The 15168-nt window shown below is 41.7% G+C and overlaps 1 protein-coding gene across 3 annotated transcripts in view; it reads left to right on the forward strand.

The window, feature by feature from the left end:
* Window positions 1-15168, forward strand: part of PARN (poly(A)-specific ribonuclease) — a 186779-nt gene that overhangs the window by 100946 nt on the left and 70665 nt on the right. The gene's annotated exons all lie outside the window — the stretch shown is intronic.

The following is a 15168-nucleotide window of genomic DNA, read 5'->3' on the forward strand; positions in this document are numbered from 1 at the left end:
ATTTCATTTGCCATTGTTTTGCTCCTGTCACTTTGTATCAATCATTTCTTTTTGTGCATGAGTATCATTGATACATGATTGACTTTTGCTGAGCTATTAGAACCAGTTGAGGTAGGCAGGACTTCGGAACTCTTTTGGTCCTCTGCCCAGTTTGCTTTCAGAGCATTACAGGAGAAGCCAGCAGAGTGGATAGGCTCCAAGGGGCAAAGCTCTGTGAAGCCTAGCAGTATTATGCAGAGGAGAATCAGACCATTGTAGCTCCAGTGCATCTGTTGGGTTTATGGGCTTTACTGCAACTGGTTGAGTACTTTTTCTACTTCAACATACTCCATGTTTTTTCTATCCATATGGCTGCATGCATATATTCCCTAGCTTCTAATTTCTTCTCTTCTTTCTATCCCCTTCCTGTTAAGCCTATCTAATGATAGTCTCTATAAATTAAAGCTTTGAAGGCTTTCATTAGCCTTCTGTGTCCCCAGCTACCTTAAAGTGAGACAGATGCTTTAATTTATGTCATGATATGCCAAAGGCATCAGTAGGATGGTGTACCCTTCTGTCTTTATTGGAGAAGAGAACTAAAACATTTTAGGACAGATGAAAATCAATGTTTACTTAATTTGGGCTGCAAATGTTTGAACATCCACATTCGTCAATCATGATTCCATCCATGTGCGCACTCTAGTTGAATGCTTGTGTGAAGACCACTTTTCAGAATGGGTATCTTAAGTTTGCTTAGCTCTTCCTAGTTGTACTGAATATGTAGAGAGCTTTGTCAAGCTGCTTACTATTGCTGACTTTCTTTGGTGCTAAAGCAGAGATTCCCAACCTATGGGTTGTGACCCCAACATAGGTCGTGATTAGATTTGTTAAGGGTTGCCAGCTGGGCAGCTCCAAGCTGCATGTGGCTCTTAAAGAAGCCATTTGCAGTTCCTTAATGCTGCTGTCTCCAGCAGCTATCTCTATCACTGGAGATAGGAATTACCTTGTGCCTAGGTGCTGAAAGCTTAACACATGAGTTAACTGGTTTTAACAACTGTTACCTGCTGTGAGCAGGAACGCTGGAGAGCTGAAGAGACTGTGGGGGGTGGGGCGAGTGTCTAAGGCAGGGGCTGTGTAGGGCTGCGGGTTGGGGCGGGGGTCTAAGGCTGAGCGTGGTTTGGGGCTTCTGAGGGGTTTAAGACTGAGGGCAATTTGGGGCTGCTGGGGGGGTTCTAAGGTGGGGGCAGTTTGGGGCTTATGGGTCTTTAATCCTGGGGGGTGGTTTAGAGCTGCTGGGGGGTTCTAAGTCTGGGGGCAGTTTGGGACTTCTGGGGGTGTTTAAGCTTGGGGCGGTTGGGGGCTGCTGGGGGGACCTAAGGGTGGGGTTGGGGTGTTGGTGGTGGCTTGGGGCTATTTTGTGTTTAGCCATTGCAACATATAAAAAATTGCCCCGTGGCCCCCATTAAAAAAAAAAGATGGACCCCCTGCCTTACACGTTACAAAGACTGCTTCCATGTCTTTGATATTCATAGGGATCCCAGGCAAGCCACTTCTTAGTCTCTGGCAGAAATTTTCATCCTCCCCATTCCCCTCCCCCCGCCATGTAGCTGATTTCTCAGTTGTCATTTTTTGTTTGTGACTCTCTCCTAGCCTCTCCTGCCTCAGAGTGTGGGGTTTAATCTGGGGGCTGAGGGGAGCAGTTTGAGGATGTCTTCCCCCACCACAACTTATTTAAATGTAATAATAAAATAATAAACTATAATAGAGTTATTATTTTATTAATGTATTTTCCCTTTTTATGGAATAGCTGTTAATGTACAAACATGAGGAAGCACAATTTTATATTATTGCCTCAGGCACAAAATTAGCTAGTTATGGCACTGCCCATTCTTTCCCCTCCTGCCCCTTTTTGAATTGACTTGGGACACCAAGTCTTCCCAAATTGTCAAAATGGGTCCCCATCTGGAAGAGGTTGGGAACGGCTGTGCTAAAGAGTTAATTGTCCTATTCCCAACACCCAGGCTTTGCAAAGGCTTTTTCTCATGAATAGGTTGTCCAAGAAAACATCAACTTATCTTAAAGTAAGAACACAAAGGCTGTGTGTACAGCTGAATGGAAATATGCCCAAATACTTTAGATGGTAAACTACATCCATTTTAAGTAAAATTCAGGCATTAAAACTAACTTTCTGTGATAGTATAACTGTATTGAGTTGGTTGGTTGAGATATTATAAACAGAATATACTTCATGGAATTTCCAACACTTTTTTAAATGATGTGTGACAGTCAGAGCCTAAAATTATGTGGTATTTGTCCTTTTGAAAGTCATTCAGGAAACTTGCCAACAGAGTAAATCCTTAGGGTCTATTGAAAAAGATGAACATTGGTGCTCACAAATCTGCAAACATTTCAGTTGCTGAGTTCATTTATCACCTGAGTGTGCATTGATACTGATACACAAGACAGAAAGCAGACTCTTAATCCTAGGGTGATCATCCATCCTCTATTGGGTGGGACAGTTCTGTATGAGGGATGTCAAAAAGGTGTCCCTACTTATTTTTTTACAAGGCACTAATTGTCCCATATTTCAGCACTCCCCCACTGTTCTTTTCCACCAGCAGCTGCCCAGGCACAGCTTTTGGCAGGAGTCACTTCTCCGAGCCTCGGGGGAGCATGGGTGGCTGCCCTGCCCCTGCTGCTTCCCTAGGACTCAGGGAGAGATGGTTGCCCTACCTAATTCTTCAAGGTAGAATATTTTATGTTAGCGTTTACATGTTGTAACCTTTCTTAATCCTCATCCCCATTTCCAACTGATAATTAGTCAATGACATTCTATAAACCACTGATCTCAACACACTCTCAAGGTTCAATAGGGAAACTATTGTTAGCTATGGAAAGTGACATGAGAGCACTGTATACTTGCAGAAGTATAAAAAAAAAATCCAAGCATACTTTCAGAAAATAAAGTCACTGTATAAGTGGCTTATTCTTACTAATATTAAAAAACTGACTGTTTATAGATATGTTTGCTTCAGGAATCAGATGTACACAAATGTACGCTTCTCTGCTACTATATGGCAACCCTAAATTAAGGTACACCTCAGAAGAGTGGCTAATTTAAACTATCAAGTTAGTGACCCTGAGAAGCATGTAAATGAGTAGTTTTCAATCTGCATCCCATAGGCTGCTCACATCCCAGGCCAGATGCTGCTGCAGCCAAGGTGACATCCTCAGGACCAGTGATGGGCAACCTAGCTAGTGAGTGGGCTGCATAAGTGGTCTTTGATCATCTCAGTGGTCTGTAAGATTATAACGTGGATGGTCTTCTGAGGTGTATTGCTAGCTACACTTTTTATACCTGGAATTTGTGAGTTGTGCTGACTGAACCATAATAGCCCTATGACTGGATGCAGCGGGAGCCTTGGGGTCTCATAGTAAAAGTTGTATGCAGTCAGCACTTCCTATGCGCTTGCTTTATGTGTATGTGACTAGTAATACCAGTAGGAAGAAAACTATGCAGACAAACTAGTGCAATCTGGCAACTCTGCATGTGGGCAGTGATAAACAAAATGCCTCACAAGTCACTAGTAGAACCCTCATGGGCTACAGGTTGTCCGCCGCTGTTTAGCACAATACAGGTAGTATGTATGTTGTGTGGGTGCAGATCACATAACACAGAGCAAGAGAACTGCATGTGTGACCCACAGTGCTGAATAGGTTGAGAACTACTGATTTTAATTAGGCAGCCTTTTTTGGCTAGTGGCTAAAGTGTGTGTGTGGGGCGGGGGGGACTTGCAAGTTACTTTTATTAAAGTTCTCTGTGATTTTTAGTTAAACAAGGTAACTCTAAACCAGAAGTGCAAAGGTAGGATCTCTCTATGTAATAGTCCCTCAAAAAGCAGATATGGTTAATAGTCAGATAACTGGTATCCTGTCATGAACACTGTAAACTCTTTTGACATGACGTACCAGGAGTAAAGTTGGACAAACTGTAGTTCTAAAAACTTTAGCCATATGCCTTATAAGGCTAAAAGATTACTATATTACTTACCTAGTATTCTGTTTGTTTATTGATTTACTGATTTTTTTCCAGAAAGTGTTTCCAATGAAGAAATCAAGTTTTCCCTGAAAATTGTCCAATAAATCTTCTGATTTTCATAAAAAAATTATTCACTTCCCTAACCTGACTTTTTTGAGTTTTCAGTTTTTTGATGTAAGCCCTCAAGATGTCACTAAATGGAGATGTCCTTTGGATTTTTTTTGTTGACAAAAACAGTTGTTCAAAGTTGGAAATGATAAATTTTGCTCATCTGTTGATGTTTTGATTTTATATCTTGTTTTGCATCAGAATTTGTGATTTTTTTTTTTAAATTGTATTTACTGCAGAATATAGCATCAGCATGCTAGGCAAATTGGCTTTAAAGAAGGCTGGATTGTGCCTGGGTCAGAGTATTCATTTCAGGTGCAGCAAGCAGCTTATAAGAATTTTATTTTCAAGATTTCTGTTGTTGCTACTTAGAGCTATATATCACTTCCTCTTTCAGCTTTCATAAACAGTAAACCCTCAAGAAGCGCGATTTCGATTTGTGCTTGACTGCATTAATGTGAGTTAAATGCAAATCAAAACTGGCCCCATCTCCAGCCCCCATGTAAATTGAGGGATTACTGAATTTAGATTATAAATAAACTGTTCCCTCTATCTGTAGACGATGATGTGCTGTGGGGTATAGTCTTGCCTGCTCTTTTTTTCTGTGCATTTGGAAAGACTTCAGTCATCTTGAATTGTTAGATTTTATGGTAGAAGTCAGGAAGTATGCGTGCTTACTCTGATTTGGTCCATAGACCTATGTGTCTTTTTAAATACACCTGATTATTTTTTTTAATGTTTTGTGAACCTTGATTTTGTTCATAATGGGAACTTGTGGTGCTGTAGTGCAATAGCAGCTTCAGTTTTAACAGAGCATGCAGTTTGTGAATGTTCACTGCTGTGGTATGTCCAGCAGAGGGTGCACAAGATCCTTGTATGTGCACTCCAAAGATAGGAGGTAGTCTTGTTCTTAATTGGTCTGCTACCATATTAAATATGCAGAGGAAACTTGCCACAAAATTTGTCCTTCTGAAGGTGCATCAGATTATGGATTCCCTTTCTATCAATAAATGACATTCAAATGTAAGCGAATGTAAACATGTTTGTGTGAAACTTTACAAGTTCCAGGGATGAATAGCTGTATTCATCTTTAATGTAAAGAACAGCATCAGATTTAGATGTATTTCAATAGGTATATTCATAATTTTACTTCTTAGTTTTCTTTAAATTATGAGATTTTCATGATCTTAAATTTCTGCAGTTAGAATTCTGAAGTTGGAATTCTTAAAACTCTTGCATTTCTCATTTTGATTATGATTAGATAAAACCACGAGTATGTCTAAAACTGAGATCTGAATTAATGTTGGACAGGTAATGTATTTTCTCCATTCAGTCACAGAACTCAGGATTTTGCATATATTTTGTACACTGCAGTTGTGGTGGGATGAAACTGCACCATTTCTTGTTCTAAACATACCCTGGACAGATATTTAATATTTAAAAAACATTAGCTAGGTACTTGTATTTATTTTAGTATTTCGTGCTCTTAATGGCTATCATACATGAGCATCACTTTCTTACATATTTTATGTTGAAGTGGAAACATGCAGAAGTAATTAAAATACATTAAATCAATATTTTTAACTGAGTTCTTACTCAGACCATTAACATTGTAACATAATCATTAGTAAATACATTGTTTAATTCTACTGGAGCTCTAATTGTGTCATATTCAAAGTTTACATCAAACAGCTATGAACTTTCAGATTCCTTTTTAGATCTTATTTAACTTTAAAATTAATAAAGCTCTCCAAAACATTAGTTCATATACATTGCTGTTAATTCTCAATTCAGTTGAGTGAATTGTCCATAATCTTATATGACATATGAGGGCTACCACGCTTCTTCAGAACATGCTGTTTAAATTTTTCTTCTTCCAGTCAGAGTTTGATAGTCCCCTCTTCATTGTGCATAATGTATTAGTAGAAAAGTTGCCTCTTTAAAATAAAATATGGAAGTGTGTTTCACATGTAAGGAAATATTTTTGATACACTCTTGCATGGACTGTGGAGAACAAGGAAGATACTAAATGTCACATGAAAACTTAACACTGACTTTTTTTGTATTGATATGCAACTAAATTCACTGCAGTAAAATGAATGAATCAGTTGGAGAATGCTGTAGAGACTTCAGTTACATACATGACGATGATTATAATGTGTGTGATAGGTGGTTGGGACATAAGTACTTACAGAATGTTAGAATTCTAGTGTATTTTGTCACTTCTTAATTCAAGAAGTGTTTACTTCTGAGTGTAAGACTAAAGTATAAACTGTGACATTAATACTTTAGCTATTACATGATTTTATCTTTTTCTCAAGGGCATATAGCCAGCATTTGATTCACAGACATGGTCATGCTTATTACTGTTTTTCCGGTTTTTTTTTTTTTCATTAATTGGTACAGAATCTAAGCAGTTATTTGAAAATTAGGAGTGTGTAAAGTTAAGCACATTCAAAACCATTAAAAATTATTCTCAAACTGAAACATTATCTTCCTGAGGCTACAGACATTTTCCCTGAAGTGTGAATCTGTCCCACTTGCTTAAATCATTCATAATGTCAATATTAATTGTTTAACTGCTTATGATTTTCATGGAAGTATACAGCTTTGTGTGTATTATTACAGTGGATGGTTGATTCCTGTCAAGCATTGCTGTGTTGGAAAACTAAAAGTTACACTTCCAAAATTTAGCTCACTTCTATTATTACCACGAAGAAACGCTGGAAAAGTTCAGCCATTTGCAGGGACACAAGCCTCAACCCTGCATCGGTATGTGAAGGCTCGAAATACCTTGTACCAAACTTCAAAAATCACTTACCCCTAATATCTTGAGCACAGCAGTGTATTGTCAGTGTCATTCTTATGTTTAAAAAAAAAAAAAAAAAAAAAAGCGGGTGCTCAGCTGGCTTTCCCCCGCCAATCCACGACTCAGTACCAGCACAAGCAAAGCCACATTAAAACCTGAAGATTTTGTTACAGCATAAAATGGAAATCAGTTCCAGCAGTCTCATTTCAGGATAACACAGGGAATACAGTACCTATTTAGTGAAGTTAAAAACTTCTAAAGCTAGTTTTCACTGTTGTAGTTATAATAGTACTCACCAATGTTTTCTGTAGTACAGATTGTGTGAGTGTGCATGTAAAATCTGTTACAAGTTGGAAGAAGCATCTGGTTAGAATATTAAATTCTAGGGTTTTAATTGGATCTGAGCAAGTGGGTCTTCACTTGTACAGATTAATTTTCAGGACTGAACTCTTAAAGAAGCTTAAACTAAGAGTGTCTTTTAATTTTTCAAGTCTTAACACTATAACATATTCAGATTATTTAAAATGACATCTCAGACTTATGCATATTTTCTGAATCGGTGTGGGTCATAATTTTTGACGGGGTGGGGGGCCATTCCAAGATTTTGGTAAGTGGTTAAGGGCTGCACTTTTCTGTGGGTGCGGGAGTGGTCTGGGACAGAGGTTGGGTTCCTGTGGGTGCTTTGGGTAGCAGACTGGGTGCAGGATAAAGTGGGGGGTTTGAGAGGGAGTTTAGGTGAAGGAGGGGTTGTGATCTGGGGCAGGGCATTGAGGTGCAAGGATGGGGCAGGGTATGTGTGCAGGACAGGACTCCGGCCTGTGGGAGAGGGTGTAATGGGGATACAGAGTCTGGGAGCAAGTTGGGATGTGAGAGGGGGCAGTGTGCCAGAGGCAGACTCTGCCTGGGAAGCATTTACCTATGCAGTTCCTGGCCAGCAGAACTCTCAGGAAAGCTTCCAGGCTTGCTAGCAGCCCTAGACTACTCCATGTGGCCCTCTGTGCTGTGGGGTTGGTTTCATGTGCTCCTCCCACCCCCAGCAAAATCTGTCAGCCTCTGTTGTCTGGAAGCTGGCCCGTGGGAGCTGAGGGATTTTGCTGGGGTATGGGCAGCAGGCAAAACTTCACCCCCTTTTGCTCCACGGTGCAGAGCGCCACAGGGAACAGCTGACTGCTTTGAGCTGCACACTGTGCCCGGGGCGGGCTGGATTGAACAGCTTGGACAGCCAGATTCTGCCTGCAGGCCGTACCTTGCCCTCCCTGGTCTAAATTACTTTTGATAGACTAATAGAAAGTCATGCATAACATTTACAGTACTTAATTTTTTTTCCTTAATGTGAAATTTTGTTTCATCTCTTCTGTGCAGTTTTTGTCAGTTGTAACCCTGTTAACTGTAGATTTGAGGGTTTCACATGAAATGTAACCTTGCTCATCTGTATGCTGTGGATGTAACAGTCCAATGTGAACTAAAATCCACAATAGAAGTGTGAAGCTATAACACTTTTGTATCTGTGAATCTCAGTGATCTGTAAATTACAGTTGGTCTCTGAAAGAAATAACATCAATACTGGTAACTATATTGCATAGTAAAAAATACTTGATAAGGTGGGAGGATATGAACTCTGCTCTTGAATATGTAAAATTTACTTTCAAATGTATGTGGCTCAATATGAAAAATATGCTCATTTTAATTATTTCTGTTAACCCCAAAGACTGACACATTTTTACACATTTGAGAAATATTTTGATGGAAAGAAAACAGGCACACATTCTGAAATTTGTGTAGCATTATCACATTCGTAATATTTCAAACTAGGTAGAAAATACACTCATCCCTTGTTAAATGAGTACTTCATTTACAAGTATCATCTACCCATTCTCTGTGGGATCTGCCTCTTGGATTTGAACCATCCATTATGCCAGATACCAGGGTCTTGATTTTTTTGTTCGTCCTTCATTCTACAGATATGCCTGAATAGTTTTAGTTCCATGTTCCTACATCTTTGCCAGTCTAAGTATATTGCATCGGTAGCTGCTTCATCTCATTTTGAAACAGCTCTAACTTTCCAGTCACCCACAGTGTTCAGATGTTCCATGTTCCAATTGATAGTATATGCGTTAGTGTAATTTTCTTTCGCTAGCCAACTTATCAATCCAACCCCGATCCCTTGGCTGGTCCTGTGGACCTTGCTTATCTGGGTAATGTCCATGTTGGCATCTTTTGTCAGTTAGTTGCACTGGCATCAGATTTCATTCATGTTGTTTCACGATCTGTGCATTGATACTCCTCTGACCCAGCCCTCTTCCTTCACCCAGGCTTGGAACTGGCATGGAACCCCCAGAGGCTTCATGGTGGAGTTTGATGGTTGCTTACTTCACATTAAATAGGACTGGAAGATTTTTTTCATAATTTTAATTCTTAGCTGCCTCTATCATAATGCAAATTTGTCTGGAACTAATTCATTACACTGTCAAATTAATTGTACATAAACAGTTCTAAAATACAGTAATTCATGTTTCTTTCATCTACCTTTTATGCATCTTCTAATGCAAATTATTTCTTGAGTTACAGGCACTCTCTGGAGAATGAGCTCTACCTCATTCAACCTTTCCTCCTTCTCAGAGCATGCAACCTATAAATATAGTCAGTTACCATCTGAAGCCCCTAGTCATAGGTAAATACTTAATTAGAAAGTAATTTTCGTTGTCAGATGGCCATTGCTAGTTCTCTTGGTTCATATATGGGAGACTTTTTATATGGTAGAGGGAGATAAGTATATTGATTGGTCGCTGCACCACCAGTTAGCAGATATTCCCATCAAATATTAGGTTCAGGTTTCTTACATTTAAAATTTAGTTATAAGGACAAATCAGTATATTATTGGCCCACCTTATTAGCTTGTTTCTCAGTGGGAATATGGGATTTATTTATTTATTTATTTATTTTAAAAAAAGATAGTAGGAGCATGTAGTATTAAGCTCTTCAGCTCTCCAACCAATTGGATCAGATAATTGTTTATGGATGCTTGCCAGCATCATCTGTTTATGAATTTACTTTTTTCATCTGCAGGAATTCACATATAAAGCAGTGTGCTGGTGGAGAATTCGAGTGGGTTTTGCTTTGTAGGGATCTTGAGTTGTACATTTAGGCAGTCCTTTTTTTTTTTCTAGGAAAATGTAGTTGCTGGAACTCAAGCCCCAAACCGCTCCCATATCCTGCCCCCTCAGGCTTAACACCTCCAGACCACCCCCAGGCTTAACTCCCCTGTAGCCCCAAACCACCACCGCTAGGGTTGCCCCCCCTCCCGACAGCACCAAACCTGCCACAAGCTTAACTCCCACACACCTCTAGCCCCCCCAGATGAATGCCTTCCCCCTCCCCCAGAGTCGGGCACCCCTCTGCTCTAACTCAATGCCCTGCCCCAGAACTAGGCACCCTCAGTCTCCCTCTCCACTCTAAATGAGAGCCCTCCCTCTCCCGCAGAGCCAGGCAATCTCCAGCCCCGCCCCCAGCTCTAACTCAGTGCTCCCCGCCAGAACTAAGCACCCCCTTAACCCCCTCCTTCCCACTCTGAGTGAATTCCCTTCCCTAGAGCCAGGTACCCCCCGTTCCGCCAACTGAATGCCCTCACCCTTCCCCACAGTCAGGTACCGCCTGCCCTCCCCACTTCCTCAGGTGAATGCCGGCAAATTATTAATCTGGCATTGCATGTGCTGCTTCAGCTAGAGGCACACTGGTCTGCTGGAATTGTGCAAGAGCTGCACTGGGTCTGCAGGACTGTGCCGGGCCTCTAGGACTGTGCCATGCTGCAGAAACTGCGCAGCTCCCAGCTGGAGTTGTGCATGCACAGAGCGGGGGGTAGGGGCACTCCACATATATGGCTCTACCAAGCCGCATTTTGCCACCCTCGTGCTCCCTGTTTACTGCCATGTGGTGAATGGGGAGCGTAGCTCAGCCACCTTCCAAAATGGTGGCTGCGCCAGAAAAAAGGCGCTGGAACGCTGTTCCATGGCATTCCATTGGGGGGAAAAAAGCCTGGCCTTGAGAGTACAGTCAGGTTGTCTGGGAATAGTGGGTGAGATGAAGGAAGGAGTTTAGCCGCAGCATACCTTTAAAGCAAAGTCTGTTAGATATCCATTTTAATTAAGCTTTAAGCATAAGAAGTCAGAAATAATTCAATAACCGGTTTGAGCTGTTCACTAGTGCATTGGTACTTTTAGTCTGTGAGGATGTATGGGTATGTTTTATCATTCTGCAGGGCAGTGTCTCCCACAGTTCTGCTATGCATGGGCTGTTTGCCTCATTTCTGATGCTCTGGTTGCTGTCCAAAGATACAGCATACCATCCGTTGGCCATGCTTGCTGCCAGATTTTAAGCTTTCTTGGCAATTATCCAATGGTGGTTTGGTTTGTTCTTCTCTGATTGCTGTCCGCATGGATTCTCCACGGTCGGTATTGGGCTCGCCCAGCACCACAAGACAGAGACTTTTCTTAGCAGAACTCAGTGGGGTTGCGCATACACGACACCAGCATGTGCCATTCGTGCCACTAGGGGTAGTGCTCAGAGACACACTTTCTCCTCAGTTCCTTCATAACTGCCTTCAGCTACAGATGGAGCTCAGCTCTCTCAGACCTATAGGTAGAGAATATATAGCCTATAGTTATTAGTTCTTCGTTCCTTAGCCATATAGTTCTTAGTTATAACATATTTACTTGAGTTATATTAACAAAAAAAAAAAAAAAAACCAAGAGGGATCTTCCTTCTTTCTCATCAGTTTCACATTCCATGTATGTAACTCGCTGATGTGACCTATTTAAAAATAAAGAAGAGATAAAAGTAAAGAAGAAGAACATAAAAATGTCTCTAACACTCAGTTTTAAAAACATGTACAAAGTGCTGCAATTCTGTGCCTGCCTCAGATGGGCACTCTGAATGTATTGGTAGAAGGATCTATTCATCTTCTATGCTCCAACTACGCATAGCTCATTATTCAGCACTGTTAGCCAATCATGACTTTGACAGTTATTCTAAACTCTCTCAATTAATCTCTCATCTCCCTGAAGACAGGAGACCTACCCTGAAGTCTATAGTCCAGGAAGGCCACACTGCAGATGGCACTAGACTCAGCTCATACAGCAGCCAGAGCCACAACCTTTACTATGGAAAGATCCTCATGGTTACAGGCGGCGGGTGTTCCAAGAGAACTCCAGACAGAGGTGGAGGACATACCATTCGATAAGGTCAAGCTATTTGCAGCAAACACAGATGAAATTTAACACATCAGCAAAAGCATGAGAACTACTTTATGCACTTTGGGGATGTACTCTCCCCCATTCCATAAAAGAAGATACACCCCATACCACAGATACAAGGACCAATCATTGCAAGGCAGCCCTAAAAATCTTACCAATATAATACCAATAGACGAATAAAACAGAGGCACAAAGCCCTGAATAACCACTCAACCTCCACTGGCCTTGAAACAGCAGGTTTGACATTTTGGTTGAGGGCTCATCGAACCTCCCACTCTCCAGTGCACAACTATCAAATATCAGAGGGGTAGCCGTGTTAGTCTGGATCTGTAGCAGCAACGAAGGGTCCTGTGGCACCTTATAGACTAACAGAAAAGTTTAGAGCATGAGCTTTCGTGAGTTAACTCACTTCTTCAGATGCTGGTCCTGGAAATCTGCAAGGCCAGGTATAAATAGGCCAGAGCAAGGCTGGGGATAATGAGGTTAGCTCAGTCAGGCAGGCTGAGTTGTATTGTCATCAGTAGATCTGGAGGTGTGAACTCCAAGAGGGGAAGCTGCTTTTGTATTTAGCCAGCCATTCACAGTCTTTGTTTAATCCTGAGCTGAGGGTATTGAATTTGCAGATGAATTGTAGCTCAGCAATTCCTCTTTGGAGTCTGTTCTTGAAGTTTCTTTGCTGCAGGATAGCTACTTTTAAATCTGCTACTGTGTGTCCTGGGAGATTGAAGTGCTCTCCTATGGGTTTTTGTATATTGCCATTTCTGATGTCTGATTTGTGTGCGTTTATTCTTTTACGTAGAGACTGTCCAGTTTGTCCGATGTATATGGCAGAGGGGCATTGCTGGCACATGATGGCATAAATTACATTGGTAGATGTGCAGCTGAATGAGCCCACGATGGTGTGGCTGATCCGGTTAGGTCCTGTAATGATGTTGCTGGTGTGTATATGTGGGCAGAGCTGGCAACGAGGTTTGTTGCATGGATGGGTCCCTGAGATAGAGTGACTGTGGTGCGGTGTATAGTTGCTTGTTAGGATTTGTTTTAGGTTGGCAGGTTGTCTGTGAGCAATGATAGGTCTGCCTCCCAAGGCCTGTGAAAGTGTGGGATCATTGTCCAGGATGGGTTGTAGATCCCTGATGATCCCACACTTTCACAGGCCTTGGGAGGCAGACCTATCATTGCTCACAGACAACCTGCCAACCTAAAACAAATCCTAACAAGCAACTATACACCGCACCACAGTCACTCTATCTCAGGGACCCATCCATGCAACAAACCTCGTTGCCAGCTCTGCCCACATATACACACCAGCAACATCATTACAGGACCTAACCGGATCAGCCACACCATCGTGGGCTCATTCAGCTGCACATCTACCAATGTAATTTATGCCATCATGTGCCAGCAATGCCCCTCTGCCATATACATCGGACAAACTGGACAGTCTCTACGTAAAAGAATAAACGCACACAAATCAGACATCAGAAATGGCAATATACAAAAACCCATAGGAGAGCACTTCAATCTCCCAGGACACACAGTAGCAGATTTAAAAGTAGCTATCCTGCAGCAAAGAAATTTCAAGAACAGACTCCAAAGAGGAATTGCTGAGCTACAATTCATCTGCAAATTCAATACCCTCAGCTCAGGATTAAACAAAGACTGTGAATGGCTGGCTAAATACAAAAGCAGCTTCCCCTCTTGGAGTTCACACCTCCAGATCTACTGATGACAATACAACTCAGCCTGCCTGACTGAGCTAACCTCATTATCCCCAGCCTTGCTCTGGCCTATTTATACCTGGCCTTGCAGATTTCCAGGACCAGCATCTGAAGAAGTGAGTTAACTCACGAAAGCTCATGCTCTAAACTTTTCTGTTAGTCTATAAGGTGCCACAGGACCCTTCGTTGCTGCTAACTATCAAATATTCCATCACTGCTTATATCCCTTTTACTGCCAGTGGATGCTAATAAACACAGACAGATGGGTGTTAGACATCATCGCCTAGGGATACACTATCCCTCTACGCTCCATCCTTCCAGCATCCCACTTTTAACCCCATCCCTCTTCAGGGACCCTTGCTGTGAGAACTTACTACAGCTCAAAGTACTACACATTTTACAAATTAGAACCATAGAAAAAGTTCCAAAACAGCATCAGGGGAAAGGATTCTATTCAAACTACTTCCTAAGAGAAAAGAAAATAAGATGCTTATTTCCACATTACCATTCACCCTGCTCACAGATGTTTCTTGTGCTTTGTCCTTGGAGCACAATACTATCAATACAGCGTCGTGCCCTGTGGGCTTTCAACTGCCCCAGGCTATTCCCCAGAGTCCTTGCACCAGCAGCTGCACATCTCAAACAGGGAGGCATCACCATATTCCTGTATCTCGAGGACCATCAGAGGACATTCCATGAGACAGCTCCTACAATCCTCTGATGGTCCTTGAAGGAGACAATCATCGATATAAACATTGCCAAATCAACCCTGGAACCTCCCACATGCATCAACTTCATAGGCACTCACCTCAACTCCACACTGTTCAAGCTTATCTCCCTATGCAGTGTCATGAGGCTATAAAGAGCCTTATATCACAGCTTGCCATCAACCCTGTGGCTCCCATTCTTACATGTGTTCTCCTCCTTGGCCACACTACTTATGTTGTCCCCAATGCTCAGCTACATTTTTGCTGGCTTCAGTATATACCCTCAGCAGACATCAAATACACAAAAGGTAACCGAGTCCTTATGGTGGTGAACCCAAAAATGAAGCACTTTAGTTAGGGGTCCCATTTCATTGTGCCCAACAAGCCTGTCAAATTACAACTGATGCTTCACTTCTTGGTTGGGGGAGCACATTGCCAACAACTTCATGTCCAAGATTGATGGACCAGAGATGAACAGAGGTTTACACATCAACCTTCTCGAGCTGTTTTTCAATGCTTGCAAGCATTTTCTGCCTCACATTCAAACCAAGACCAT

The sequence above is a fragment of the Carettochelys insculpta genome, chromosome 16, assembly GCF_033958435.1.
Source record: "Carettochelys insculpta isolate YL-2023 chromosome 16, ASM3395843v1, whole genome shotgun sequence".
NCBI classification, from domain to species: Eukaryota; Metazoa; Chordata; order Testudines; family Carettochelyidae; genus Carettochelys; species Carettochelys insculpta.